At 31.7% G+C, this 15827-nt stretch overlaps 1 pseudogene; it reads left to right on the top strand.

Moving 5' to 3' along the window:
• The first annotated feature begins 537 nt into the window (after positions 1-537).
• LOC128176263 (VWFA and cache domain-containing protein 1-like) lies at positions 538-13887 on the top strand (annotated as a pseudogene).
• Positions 13888-15827: the final 1940 nt, after the last annotated feature.

A 15827-nucleotide genomic window follows, 5' to 3' on the forward strand; every position in this document is an offset into this window, starting at 1 on the left:
CTCTATTTACTTATTGAAAATGGAAGACATATTTGTTTAAGTATACGAACAATCCCATCACTTTTCAGAAAAAGAAAATTAAATAAATCACTTTCATACAAACGTTATATAAGCTAATAAGATTAGCATGTTAAATTGTAAGAACTTTTACAATTATGCTTTTTAGTATAAAAGTTTAAGATATCGTTTAACCCCAATTCTACAAGATTTTTTTTACGCTTTGATAAAATCGTTTCAGATTTATTTATCCTTCACATTTTACTGCATGCTTTTTAGTTAAGCCTTAAGCACTATTTTGATCAGGTTTGAGTTTTGTTCCTGTGCCCTTGATTTTTAACTTCCGGTTTCATTTCGTACGTTAGAATAACACTCATCGATGAAAACATAAAACATTGTAAACAAACCTCAAACTTGCTTAACATTGGAAAAATCCGTAAATTCAAAGATGTTAATGAACTTAAAAATCAGACAGTTGTATCTTTCTTTCTTTCTTTATATATGTGTAGCACATTCATAGTTTATATACCAGCTTAAACAATGAGAAGTGGATTCCTGATAGTATGTCTGTTTGTGGTGAATCACGCTAATCTTAAGAATGCCCAAGATATCAGCGGGAATACTCTTGCCACTGAGTTGGATAAACTGGCAGACTCCATCAGTTGGTCATTCCTTCAGGTAAAGCAATTAAAGAGAACTTGAGACTCTCTCTAAATCATGAAAATTCTTCAACTTGGTTTAGTGTGTATCAATTTGCGTATAAATTCTAAGGAAATCCAAAATTAAACATTATGTTGAAAACTCGGTTGATAATGTTGCTCAATTGTTAGAATATAGTATTTCTTTATGAAAATTCATCGATCATTAGGGCGAGTACAACAAAATACAGTATCAGGAGACAAGAAATGATGGAGAAAAACAAGTTCAATAGGTTAGGATATACCCATAACATTCATTAAGTTATCATTACATATTGCATTTTTATCATTAATGTTAACAGTGGTATCAAATAGAAGAAAATATAGCATTTTCAGATTTCATGATAAATGCAATAGTTCTGGTATTTAGTGTACCATTGTTTAGAAATATCTTTTGATTATGTTAAAGATTGCAAGTAAAATCGGAGGACGAATGATTGAAGTGGACACTGCCTTGAAGAAGCTGAAGGAAGCTGTAGAGAAGGACCAACTGTCGTCTGCTGAGGTTCCCCAGGACTGCTGTGTGGATTGGGAGTACCAGGAAAACAATCGATTTCGAACTCACGTAAGGAAAACTTTGAATAGTTCAGAAATTTAAACGCCGGTTTAATGAACAGATTTTTGCACTCTTGCATAAAGTATAGATATCTTAATTTCAAAAGATGGCATTGAAATAAACATTGGGTCATTTTGTATGCAAAAACAAAATAGATGATACATAAACAAGCGGTTCCAACGTAAGAGTGTTTCGGTTCTTTTTAAAGTAACCTTATATGCCTACATACATGTACATTGAATAGAGACTTCTCGGAAGTCTAAAGTCGTTTTTATGTTAAAGCGGTTCCATTATGAAAAAGTGTTTCGGTTGTTGTTATAGTTCACCTCACTATCATTTAATATTTATTCGTTTTATGAGATATCGGCTCTTCTGATTGGTTGAAAAATTTCTTTGATACCTGCATCAATAAAATTTTTGCCGGATCTACTTTTCTCAACTGCTCTGATCTAACACTATTTATAGAACGGGAATTTCCAGGATAAACACTGTCAACAAAATGTAAAGTTGTGACTGTTTTATTGTCAGCAAACAAAATGCAAACTTGTGAATATAAAAACTTGAAAGTTTAACCTTCAAAAATAAACAAAACACTTTGTTTGATTCACGAAATAGAAAATTAAACGTCTTCTCACGATTTCGTCTGCTTGAGATCAATCAACATTTACAGCGAGGCTGGCTGTTCCTTTCCCAGGAATATTATAACGAATATATAGGCCTATAAACTTTCATGGTAACACTGCTGTTCAAATTTGGTAACGATAATTTTTACATTTACACACGTTGATGATCGGTCATCAAAATAAGCGTCGTAAAGAAAAGCTATGAGTGATGCATCAACTCCTTCTGCGCATTCCAAGCGGCTGATATACCATTTAAGTGCATCACTGGCTATCTAGTTACCACAAAGGTTACAAAAGTCGCTTATACATACTATTCTCTGTCGGCATATCAGCTATTTTCGTCCACGATCGCTTTTCCTTGGATGGTTATTCCAGCGATCTCACATGAAAACTAGTTTTAATACGAGTTTTTCTGCACAGTGAATGATATCACAAGCTATCGCATGTATTTTCCTTTCGTTTTCAATTCAGCTGGTTCAGATTTCAACTCACTATTTGTGTTTAATCCATTAAATTCAGCCCAGTAGCTCTGCATCAGCTGAAGGCGAATCCATTTTGAATTTTGTTGCTGTTGTTGTTTTGTATTCATACGCGCCGCTTCATTTACATTATTTACATTTTTGATCAATGACACTTCACATTATTTTATTTGAAAATGTTTTATTAAATGATAAGAAATGAAGATAATAATTTTTCTATTGATCCACGTATCAATAGAAAAATTATTATCTTCATTTCTTTAGTCATTTCATACATACCTTTTACATTTTTATTCTATGCTATGATGTGCGATGTAAATGATGCTTTGGGATTTCAATGCAAGGCTATAAGATTTGTATGCTATGTTATGAGAGATCTAAATGAAGGGCTTAATGATAAAGTATGCTATGCTATGGTATGCTATGTGATTTGAACGAAAACGCCTTCACACAGAAGAGTTTCAAACATTTCGAAGAAAAATGTAGGAAACCAAAGTTTACGAATAAAGTGCGATATGAACATTAATTTTTTAAATAAAAGCATTTAAAACCGAACTAAAATCATGTTACATGCTATGCTTTTGGTATGGTTGATATGACGATTGAGAATTTTGGAGATTGTATGCTATGGTATGGGATTTAAATGCTATGGTATAAGGTTCCAATGATATGCTACGAGATTTCAGTGCTATGCTATGATGCTATGCTTTGGTGTATGTTGTAAAAGATATGCTTCAACTGACTGTATATACCTGCACATATGTATATTGAATCGAGGCCCCAAACATTTGCTAAACTATAGTCAAAAATATTTCAGAGGTTTAAAAAAGAAGCCTAAAATCCACAATGCATGGCTTTAAGCAGATCGTTGTAAATATTTATGACCTTTACATAGAAATAACTATAAACTACTGAGAAGTGTCGATGCCATATAGACAGGCATATAATGTGTAATATCATCAAGTAAAGCAACTTTTACGACATTAACACAGAGGGCGATTACACAGGAAATTATAATTCTTTTTGATAAAAAGAATATTTTTTATGATTCAAAATAGCGACTTAAGATAGATTAAAAAAAATTAAAACTTTCTGTCTAGAAGGCAAAAAAGTAAACAAAATATACATATGGTAATCTATAGAAAGCCAAAACGCCATTATCAATTATCATTGAACTCTTAATATGATCAGAAGATGCTTCTAGAAGACTGATAAGTGTGTTATATAGAGGAAAGATAAGTATTATCATATGTATTAGCCAGAAAACTCGGCATGACTACATGAATAAAGCTTCATTAAATTAGTTTTTATAAGTAAAAGTTTGAACAATCCGTTTTTGTATATTATATGTACATATACACAAATCTTAAAAATGTTTATCTGCTCCCCCCCCCCCCTCCAAAGATCTGCAGAATTATCTGAATAAACATGGAGAAATTCAACCGATTTTGTCGTAAACCTCAATTTTTTAAAAGTTGAATAATGAAAATAGTATTTAAATAGAAAAAGTGAGAATAGAAAGCAGAGAAGAAATTAAAATAAGTTGAGACCTTATATTACATCAGATCAGAGACATCCATCCAATACATCTGTATGGTTTGTTACGTTTACTTCTACAATTTCCAGAACTTTCTATCTGTCCACTACTACTTCCGTTCCCCGAGACGTCGTTGTAGTTTTAGACATTTCCAATACGATGAGAGGAAACAAACTAAATGAAGCTAGAAGAGCAGTATTAACAGTCTTGGAAACATTGAGCGTCAAAGATAATGTGAGTTTATACATTTGAGAGGTCGCTGGTGTTTAGTAAAACTAATTTTTTTAAATGACAAAAAGGTGTATTTCGGTGTTAATTTACGAACATATTCATTTATTTGTCACAGGACTATAGAATTTTATTAAAATTTGAATTTATTGTTTTTTGTAGAATGAATATTGTTTAATGGTAATTTAAAGCACTTTTTATCAGAATCAACAGAAAAAGAAAAAATATCATGTGTTAGAATTATTAAATATGTTTATCTTTGACAGTTCGGTGTGGTCGTTTTCAATGACAAAGCTCAAACCTTGGACGGATGCTACGAAAAACAACTAGTTCCTGCTACCAGCATCACTAGAAAGAAATTCAAAGATTTTCTATCATGACAAAGTGGAGAAGGTGGCACAGACTTTGACGCTGCGCTCCGTAATGCGTTTATGTATTTCGAAGGAAACTCAAGTGTGGAGAAAAACAGTCGGGGTTAGTTCAAACATCCTGGGAAATGGAAAATTTAAGATTGAAGTAAACACACATGTATACGTAGCAAATGGAATTTAAAAATTTCTTGTTACTCAAACACGTAATAACTTCATTCATATAGAATCTAAAATAATTATTCAAATCAAAAATATAATAATTTATTATTATAAATCACAAAAATTATTATACTACAAAAGGTACGAAAACGTTAATGACAGTAGGGTAAAAAATCTTACCTTTGTCATTTATCATATATCCTGAACTGATATAATACAAACAAGTTCTTTGAAATTGCACGATTTCTGTATCAGAAACAACCAAAACACAAAATGCACAATCAAATATTAAATAAAAAAGAATTATTACAAAAGAAAAATAATAAATGAAAAATATATATCAAACCAGATTCGAAGTGAAGGAACCGATTCTAATATCGAAAACAAATTATTAAATTGACTTCTAAACAAAATATTATATTCAAACTTTAAGCACCTAAATCTTATCTATATGTATTTGAACTTTCAAAAAAAAAACATTCTTTCGATTCGATAATCATTTTCAAATCAATGTCAATAAAATTTATTAAAGTTCAATTAAAACCAAATGTTCAAAAGAAAAAGTAAAATTTCAATCCACTTTGTCACTTTTACGTTTTCCTTGTTCTTCAATATATTCCCGGCAACTTTACACCCAAACCCCGAACGTCACAGATGACACAACCGTTGTTCTGGTATGTAGACAGTTAGGACACCACCACACAACACCTCCATACACCCACGACTCCATCTTAAGCCAATACCACATGTTCCAGAATTGGATGAGAAATAGAAGGTCTGGTCTTCCGTAGTCATTCCTTACGTTGTCACAATTCAGCATAAAAGCTTGTATAAACTGCCATCCCCTTTAATATAATAACTTTTGAAATAGAATGGAATAAACTTAAAACAATTTATCTTAGTGTTCACAACTAAAAAATAGTTTTCAATTCGAATACGTGCTTTGAAAACTGTACTTTTTTTTTAGTAAATAACAAGTAAACACATGTAACCTATCAAAATGATAAAAAACCAAATACCTTGAAACTGGTGACAAGCACATATAAAATACTAATTGGAAGTGATAATTTGAAATAAATGATTTCATGAAAACATTTATCAAGAGTTAAAGTTTAGTTCTGAAAGATAGACTTGTATTTAACCAAAAAGGACAGAATGAGAGTCGATGTATATTTGGATATAAAATATTATTAAATGATATTAAGATCATAAAACATGTATTTACCTATAAGTCATTAGTTTGCAATAATTGTACAAGCTAAAAAGAGAAATCTTGTTACACTATACATGTATGCTTTCATTTTGTAGATCAGATCCTTTTGTTTGTAACTGGGGGAGAAAATATAAAAGGAAATCCCCAGGAAATTATAAGAGATGAAAACGAGGCGCTACAAAACAGGGTCGTAATCCAAACGTTTGGCGTTGGCATAGGTGAATCCTTTATTGCAGACTTAATTAGCATCCTGAAGTGTAATAGTAATGTAGCAGGTCAGTGCCGTATAGGTTTTTATCAGTACTTCGCGTTGTGTTTATTTTTGTTTTGTGACTGAATTTGACCTCTACATTACTAAACTTTACTAAATTATAAATAAGGTATGAAAACAACTTTACTCTCACTATAGATAAACCAGATATAATAAACCAAACTCAAAGTAAATGAAAACCAAGATTAACAACCCTTTATAAATCTATTATAACAAAATAAGAACACAAGTCAATAGCATATACTTAAAATCCCCCAACCCTAAAACCTAACTTTAACAGGGACCTCAAATAGACAGATGAGACGGGCCGGGACTCAGGAGAAAAGTAGCTAGCGAAACCAGCTGTCTCCCTCCCTCTCTCTCTCAGGAGAAAAGTAGCTAGCGAAACCAGCCGTCTCCTTCGTCAAATAAGGACTTACATGGGTTTATATATGGGACAGAACAATAGACAAATGTCATTACAGTTATTGGCTATCATATAAAGTGGGCGTTAACAAAGTAATATAATAAATCACATCGGGATCGGAATACTAATAAAAATAAATAGAAACGAAATCCCGATCTACCACAGTAAGAAAGTACAATCAAATTCCCAATAAACGTGGCATAATGATGTTCGTGCTAACGTAAGATTAGTATTATACATAACAACATGCTATTTTTAAAAAAATGTCTTTTATTGCCATTGGTGTCTATTGACACATTTTTTTAATTTATTCAGTAACTTAAGGCAAATTAACTTGGCTTAATCAAAAATAAAGATGGAAATTAAGATTTCGATTATAACATTAATAAGTCAGAATAGCTATAGACAAAATAACACATTTTCATTGAATATAGCTTTTACCTTAAGCTTTTTATTCTACAGTGAACAATTTGTTGCAGATTCAAAAATAGGATTTGTTCGTTAAAAATTTGAAAAATTGAATAATGCCAGAACTCTGTAACTGATAAGACTTATCTATATAAAACTTTTATAACTTACTAAATGAAAAAATGATCAAAATTTTTCATCTTATACTGTATAACAGATATGCTCAAATATTTTCTCAAACTTTCTGTCGTTTTACGCTGTAGAACTGGGCACTGCTGAAAAGGAACTGTTAAGGGATATGACTCAACAGACAATGAACATTAACTCATACGGATATGTAAAGGCACGATATAATTGATTAAGATGTACGCAATAACATGCCTTTTACCGTAAAAAACACCTAGTGGTTAATAATACAGTTTTTATCAACTTGTATGTCAATTTTTTTTTATCAACTTGTATGTCAATTTTCATGGAAGATATCGATTTTATTGATATTTGCAAAAATAACAAAAGGATTAAATTTATTTTTTCATGTGAAAAATCCCATGTACAACCTTGAACGTTTGTTTTGTCAATAATTAAAGCATAAATTTATTTTAGAGCGGAAAATCAGTTTTTCTACCAGACCTGAGCTCTCTTAATGAGGCAATGGGAACCTATTATGATTATTTCAGCGTTCCTATAGCAACAGCTCCCACTTACACAATACCTTACAAAGACTTCTTCACTAACGGTAAGATTTGTTTCTCTTTTTAACAAATATGTAATATAAGGTCATACTCGTCTTTTGTTACAAACCTGAAATTCAATTACTAACTACACTTTAATAAAATCAGAAGAACGTGAAATGAAAATCAAGGTCTCAAGTGAAAGAAAACTTTTTTTTTCTTAATTAATTGCACAGAATCGATCATCACGGGTTGTCTGCCTTGTGCAATTAACGGGGCCATTTCTGAAGTTGTGTGCGCGGATATTTTGCTCAGTGAACTGGTTGCATATATTTTATACATAAAACAAGAGGAATTTTCTTATGCATTCATTATTGATGGCGAAGAGCGGACATTAGTTCACCCCCTTCCTCCTGACCCCCGTGACGTCGAAGCAACGGACCAGGACATCATCAACATCTACAATTTTGAGACTGCCGGTGATGTGTCGCAGGTCATCGACTCTATGAAAAAGAAAGTATACTACAGCAGATATATTCCATAAAAGTGTCAAGAATTGTATAGGAAACACAAATTTGTATCTTTTGTATTCTTTAAAAATTTGATAAGAATCGAGATTTGATGATTGAATTAGATAAGATAATTGCTGCTTTTATGAGTTTTTTGTGACTTGACAGAGGTTCGATAGGTCAAAAGATCCTAGAAACATCAATCATTGAAGCTAGAGATGACAAATACTTGGACGGCAGCACCAGAAGAATTCTTAAAGCTGTTTTCCATTGGAACCCGGTAATAAATCATACCTTCAAAAACACATTTGCAATTGCTTTTGTATTCTTCGTTTTTGGTCCTCTTGATTCAACTGTCAAGATGCTGTAGCTAAAACTCTAGTGATATATGCAATATATGTTTTTGGCAGATTGTGGCTCCAGGAAGCAATCTTTCTCCTTGCATTGTGGTGAAACAAAATAACACCGTGGCGGATATAGATTTTTTACCTCAGCCCTCTTCTGGAGACTTCCTTTATCATCGATGGGATTTGAACCAGTGACCGGAACCATTTTGCAGACAATTTAATCGATACGCTACTCAAGGTTTGTTAAAGAACGACGAGGAGTATTTTGTTAATCTGATCCTTTCAACCCTAATATATGTACCATATATCCAACAGCTAAATCTACGGTGAAACTGACACCAGACGCTTTCATTGAGGCGTATTCATACACTGGAGTCAAGGAAACAGAAGTCCGAGTCAAGCAGGACTACTTGTCTGGAGATCTCTTCACCAACCCGGGAATAAAAGTATAAAATCAGATATTAAGAACTGACCATTAAAAATACACTTGTATTATTGCAGTAATTATAACTCTATGATTACAGTATGGAGAGGGTAATTGAATGTATAAAAAGCAATAGCATACCTCTTTTTTGAACAAAAAAAATACAAAATTCATGAGTTGTATTGATATATTAATTGTGATAAATACTTTTTAAAAGCCAGTTTTCCGTCCTTACGTATAAATGAAAAAATGAATTTGGCAGCACTTCAATCGTTATTATTACTTAAGATACATTTTAAGCTGTAACCGGATACGGTAAACACTTTGACATGGAAACACAAATATTACAAAACTCAAAAGCTCTCCGAGAACGCTACCTATGATGAATCAAAGAATTAAGAGTACTAAATGCTGGTCCTGTAAAATATTTGACACTTTTTGAACGAGAATGATGAGCTATCTAGTCCAAAGTAAAATACCATTGCACTCTTTTGTAAAGAAAGCGTTTTAACGATTTATTATCCAGAGTTGAGCAGTTGAACGACTTACTTAATGACAATAATTAGTCATTTACTAGATTACTGCTTTGAAAGAGAATAAATCGAGATCAGAAATGTGATAAAACATTGCTTTTTAAAATTAAATCGTCCTCTGGTTCTCTATGCACAAGAATTAGGTTCATTATGATTAGATTCCTGCTATTTTGCTAATGTAAAACCAATTTAAAAGATGATTTATCAAATGTTAATGTATTCCTTTACATGACACAACCTGGATTCAAATACTTCAAATTGTCTTAAAAAACATTGAGATCATGTATGCACATCCTAACAATCAGTAGACATTGAAAACAAGCATGTTAACCAATTTTTAGTACTTAAGGTAATTTTATTATTTACATATCGAGCGTCTAAGTAATTTCACAGGCATCAGCAGCGAAATCCATCCATACGTTTAACTTATCCAATAGAAAAATTCTGGACAACGACGTCAAGGAAAGAGGCTCCGTATCTAGTGTGGCGTTACGTTACGACTCAAGACGGCGTGATGAGAACTACCAAGGGATACGACTGACGGATGACTACGACTACAAGTTGCGATCATGGTAGGCTAGCTGTCTTGAAGATAATAGTAAAGTTCAGGTGGAAAAGTGATACATTTAAATAATCTAAATAAAGAATTTGTACTTAAATATACAGTTAGACCAGCTGTTTCTTGGAAATACATGTAGCTGTTCCTCACCTTACAACATGTATGTTAGGGATACAATATTTCAAGAGGTTATATGTATACATAACTTTCTAATCAATTAGCCGCCAATTTAAGGCGGAATTATATTTTCAAGAAAGGATTTCCGTAACATTTTTTCATACCGTTGGTTTTGTTCAATGTAGACAAAACTTTTACTTTTGTAAAGTATGTACGTTAAATTAAAAACAATCAAACAATTTAAGTTTACAGGGATAATTTATTATAAATGAATAATTATATCTCATTCGATTACTAAGATATCATCGGACAGTTGCACAGAAGTTACTGAATGTGGTAACGGCCCCGTATGAAGACGCTTGGGCTGCGGGGAAGGTTATTACTCTCACGAAGGCAGTATTAACGGGGTAAACATGCCATCAATCAAACGTTCTAAACTTCTAATGAGTCACGATACCATTTCTTTTCAAGGATTACAATGTTGTTGTTTTTTCATGTATTATAACAGAGGTACAACACATGAAAAAAAGATTGGAGCAAGTTTAGGTACTGTCCTCACAATATATTACTTCAATCAACTGCTTGAAGACAAATATCCCATTTGTGCCAACAGGACCAATTACAAGTGAGACTGTAAAGCTCTTCTGAAGTATTTTTCAGTTATTCCTTCTAATATTACATATTTTGATTGAGATTCTTTGAAACTACAATAAAACAATGTTTGTCTCGATTCTACTTGAAAGATCAACATTTTATTTCGATGTATCTTTTAAATACCCTTTTTGTCTATCTCTCGCATTTAGTTGCATCATCATAGACAATAGTGGGTTCCTTGTTATGCACCCACATTTCATAGAAACAGAATCGTTAAAGGGGCAGAATCACATCGCCTACCTGGTAAGCAGATGCACATTAATCATAACTTTATCCCCACTCACTTGTCTCAATATTAAAAACGGCTGTCTTTTTCGGTATTCATTAAAAAATCCCGTCAGAAATCCAAAAAATGATTGGTATATGATTAACTATACAAATACCATTTTTTTAAAAAGAATTGTACACATTTATTGAATTTGAGTCTGATGATAAAGCTTTTCTTAAATTTGTATATCTGTATATCTGGAAACAAATGTATTTTTATCCTATCTCACTGCATCAAAAATATTCCAACCGTTAGTAATATAAATAAATACTTATTCTAAATTAAATATGTTAAAGTAAATTGCAATTTAAACTAAACAATTATATTACGAGTATATATATATATATATATATATATATATATATATATATATATATATATATATATATATATATATATATATATATATAACCGAGTGAAAGAAAAGTTTGAGATGGTTTGGAACTACAACACGCTTTTCTATAGATTTCTTAAAAAGTATATTACACGATAACATCTTTATTACTTATTTGTCTTTTTTGTATTGACAAAGTAACCCTTCATTGATTAAACTATTGCTCTTTGTATTTGTAAAAAATGTCAGTTACAATTTTGCAGCTTCAAATTAACGGACACTGGTATTATGTGAACAATCATATATTGGGTTGTTTATTAAAGACGTTAGATTTCTTTTAAGTGGAGAAACATTTGTGTTATCAAAAATATCTACTAACCCAATCCGAGTATGTTGTTGAGGAGATAATATTCAGATTGTTTTACAAATGTAGAGTATTTTATAAAGTTGATCATATTTTAAATACTTTTAATTGACTAAACTGTTATGAGTGGTTTATTACACAAGTTTTTTTTTGTTTTTATTAAAAAAAAAGCTTCCAAGCTGATAAAAAGGAATATAAAAAATACATGTATCTACGCTTACTGCTTTAAATATGATATAATCAACCATTATAATGCATATTAATCTTTTTTAATCAATAACAAATTTCAGATTGCTATTTTGATTATAAGGATTTACAATTTGCAAACGTTATAAGCATTGTAAAAGCAAGCGAAGGAGGTGTTTTGAGAAATCTATCATTCTAATGAGATGGAATAATCAGCAATAGCTTCTCATGTAAATGATGATGTGAGCGGACTATGCAAAATTACTATTTTTCTACAGGAGGGAAGGATTTCTCGTTCTCTAATAAAGAAAGGAATAATGTACAGTCAACCATGTAGGGACACAGGGAACAAAAAGGAACAATTCACTTACAGGGTAAGAAAGGTCGTTATGTAGAATCATGTATGAAAATGATTATATAATTTCTGTCAATAAATATTTTTTCAGAACCATGACAAGCAGTATTAAACAGGTTGAATGGTTTCATGACAATTTTTAATTTTGGTGAGCAAATATCATACATATAGGTCTATTTTCACAAATGTTTTATCTAAATTATTGCAATTGGTCCGTAATTTTTTATGTAAGTGCATTTCTTTTTTTTTGGGGGGGGGGGGGTTATTTTTATGAATATTAATAGTAGTTCTTCATTACATAGGCTAAAAGTTACTTATATAAATCTTGAAGAACGAGGAAAGAAGACAAATTTAAAAATTACAGAATCGGACATATGCATATTATTTTCTCCCCATTTAAATAAATGCATCATTTTTTTTTATCACCTATCTTGTCTATCTTTTAGAAAAAATTAGGATAGGACTTAGGATTAAAGTTGCACTGACTTCTAAATGATAGAAATACACATTGTAGTAAGATGTTTATAATATGAAAAAAGGAAACTTATTAAATGAAAGACATTAAAATGTTTTATTTAAAAAAGCCCAATATATTTGCATTATATTGCACAATTGTGCCTCCTTACGTTGCGTGCACATCAAATACGGGTATCGTTTATACAGAACGCATAACAATAGAGTATATAAGTTAAAATCCAGGTAAATGAAAGTATGAAATAAAAAAATGACAATAAAGTGAAATAAAAAAATAACAATATAACACTGTTTTATATGTATCTACAAAAACGCTTCGTTTTTGTGAGTCCATGATGACGCTGCACGATCTGCTACATTGTGAATTTTGTGCATGCGCAAAGTTAAAACAATATCACACAATAAAAGTTCTACACCGATCTTTTTTTAAATACATGTGGCTGGATTTTTGTCTGTTTTGTTTTGTCTCTCATGGGATAGTCCTAACCGATGCAGTGGATGTCGTGTTGTTTTTATAAAAAATGCGTTTTTGTAAATGTCTTCATCAAATGAAACACCTGAAAGCGGTGAAGCATGAATAGTGCTTATATAGAGGGTGTGTAGCACTATGAGTAACAGCGAAATCAACAATTAAATTGGCAGGAGTCTAGGGTTAAAGGAAACAAGGGGTATTTATAAAATGATATTAGCTTTAACACATTTATTTAAAACTGGTGAAACTAGGAGGGTCTGAGTTAAATGGCATAGTTGATTCAGAAGAAGGATACCAGCTACGTCCTGTGTATGGCTCCAACGTGTTCCTAATACTAAAACAGAAACGTCTAAACGATGAGGACAAATGCTGTAAGCTAGAGGTAAATCCTCAAATCAGGAGACAGGTTTTGTTTATCTTTGGTGACTATCTAACGTGACTATTTCACTGTATTTTTTTAACGTTTGATTTAAGGGATTTCACTCCTCAATATTCTTGTATTAAGAATTTCTTGATAAGTATATCATTGAGATCTGAAGAAAAACACCTAAAATACACCTATGGTACAAAGATAATGGGGGTCAGTGTTCTTTCCTCTGAGTTATGGCCAGTGTCTGCTAAATAAGGTCTATCAGTGTAAGATTTTCAACATGATTGTTTTCCAGATGCCATAAGATATTATCAATGTATTTCAAATTTTGACATAGTACTAAGAGTTAAAATGAAAATGAAAATTGAAAAGTACCACAAACACACCTAATGTTATTATTTAAAATCAGTCGCTCTTTTCATTGTATGATTTTTAGTAGCATGGACTGGAAATCTTTAAGGATTATTTAATGATTTAATTGTGTGTATGTGAACAAACAATAGTTTCAAGATTTGTAAAAAAAAGTCAACATTAGAAATTTGTTGAACAAAATGTTTACTTCATTGTCTGGCTTTGCTATTAAATTTAGAATATAGCTCGCGAGTAAGCTTTTTATTGTGAAAATGATATTTAATGGTATTGTCTATAGATTTGGTGACTGATTTTGTTTTGTGTAGAATAAGATATAAGATGTTGTTTTCCCGAAGCAAACATTGTCAAACTCTTCATAATACTTATTTAAAATACCTTAATGACATTGCTAATTGAATATAAATTTTGCAGACAAAATTTTAGACTTTTTCTGTTTAAATCATTTAATCCAACTTTTATTTGATTAAAGAGAAAAGGAAAGAGGATTTTTTAAATGCTGTATAATAAAAATCAAAATAGTAATAACAATTTCAAGGCACATGCGATGGCACAAAAGGTTGAAATAGAAAAGAATATGTCCAAATATCCTACATCGCCGACACTTTCCTGAAAGCTGTACACCGCTCGTAAAAAGGCCCTGTCTGTCATATTTCTCTTTCACCACTGCTGTCCCTACAACCCCTATATAGGGCAAAGACCTCTAAACAGTTCAAAGTATTTTGCTGTAGAAGTCCCACCTGTATGGACTTGCATCTTACCTCGCTGTGTTACCGGTCGAAATGAAATTATCAGACTTACGCACTTTTTTCAAGCCAGTATACTAACATCAATAAATTAGTCAATACATTATTTACAACACAGAATATGCACATAAAATAAGAAATAAACGCATAAAATCCAAAGACCACGAGAGGAATACTACACGTCGGCCACAAGTTTCAGGTGTGCAATCGGGTGTAAAGAAATCAACGGGTTTATATACCAGGAACTTGTGTGACTGTGCCTATTTACGAGCAGTGTTCAGCTTTAATTGCGAGAAAAAAGAAGTTGTGTTTAAAGCTAGAAATAGGAAATCAAGCGACGTAGAATGACGCAGTTATTAACATTCTCCTTGAATTGTTTTCACTCTGTTTGGTATCAAATTATCGTTTGTGCCACTTGTTGATAAGTTAGCATGAATTATTTCGATGTTTTCCCTGTTTCCTTCATCGTCTGTTTTGTTTTTTTGGCGTTTTACCTCAGTCTACACAATTTAATGATGGCGTGCTGTTCCGTGCGGTCAGTTGACGTCGCTCTTTCAGATGTATTTAAAGACATATTCTTGCCGTAATATCTTTTCAAAGTCCTCTGCTAGTTTGAAAATAGCTTCAAAAAACATATGAAAATAACGTACACCATACAGACTACATCATGATAGAAGATTATAAAGTTTTAAATGTTTTATAAAAACTGTAAATATTCATATCTAAAAACTTAATGAGAAAGTATGGCCAATTTTTACGCTGGGCCGTGTGTTCTTTCCGCGACCCTTGGCTACATTAAAATTTGAATTTATTCTTATGAAAAACATTTAAAACCACTTAAGTTTGATTTGAAATTTTATGACAAAGATTTAGAAATACAAATGTATACAATTACCTATTTAAATGACAAACGAAGATTTTGGACAATCCTCGTACACGGAAACTCAACGTTTGTAACATTTATTGATTTACACAAAACGTTTGACACGGCCGAACACGACGTCAATTACAAAACGGCGAAGACGGAGAGTTTTATAACATAATTAAAACAACATATCAAAACATCGAGTCATGTGTAAGGATAGGAAGCAACATGACAGAGTGAATCTCTTGCAAGTTAGGAGTCCGG

Source organism: Crassostrea angulata, chromosome 1, assembly GCF_025612915.1.
Source record: "Crassostrea angulata isolate pt1a10 chromosome 1, ASM2561291v2, whole genome shotgun sequence".
Taxonomy (NCBI): Eukaryota; Metazoa; Mollusca; class Bivalvia; order Ostreida; family Ostreidae; genus Magallana; species Magallana angulata.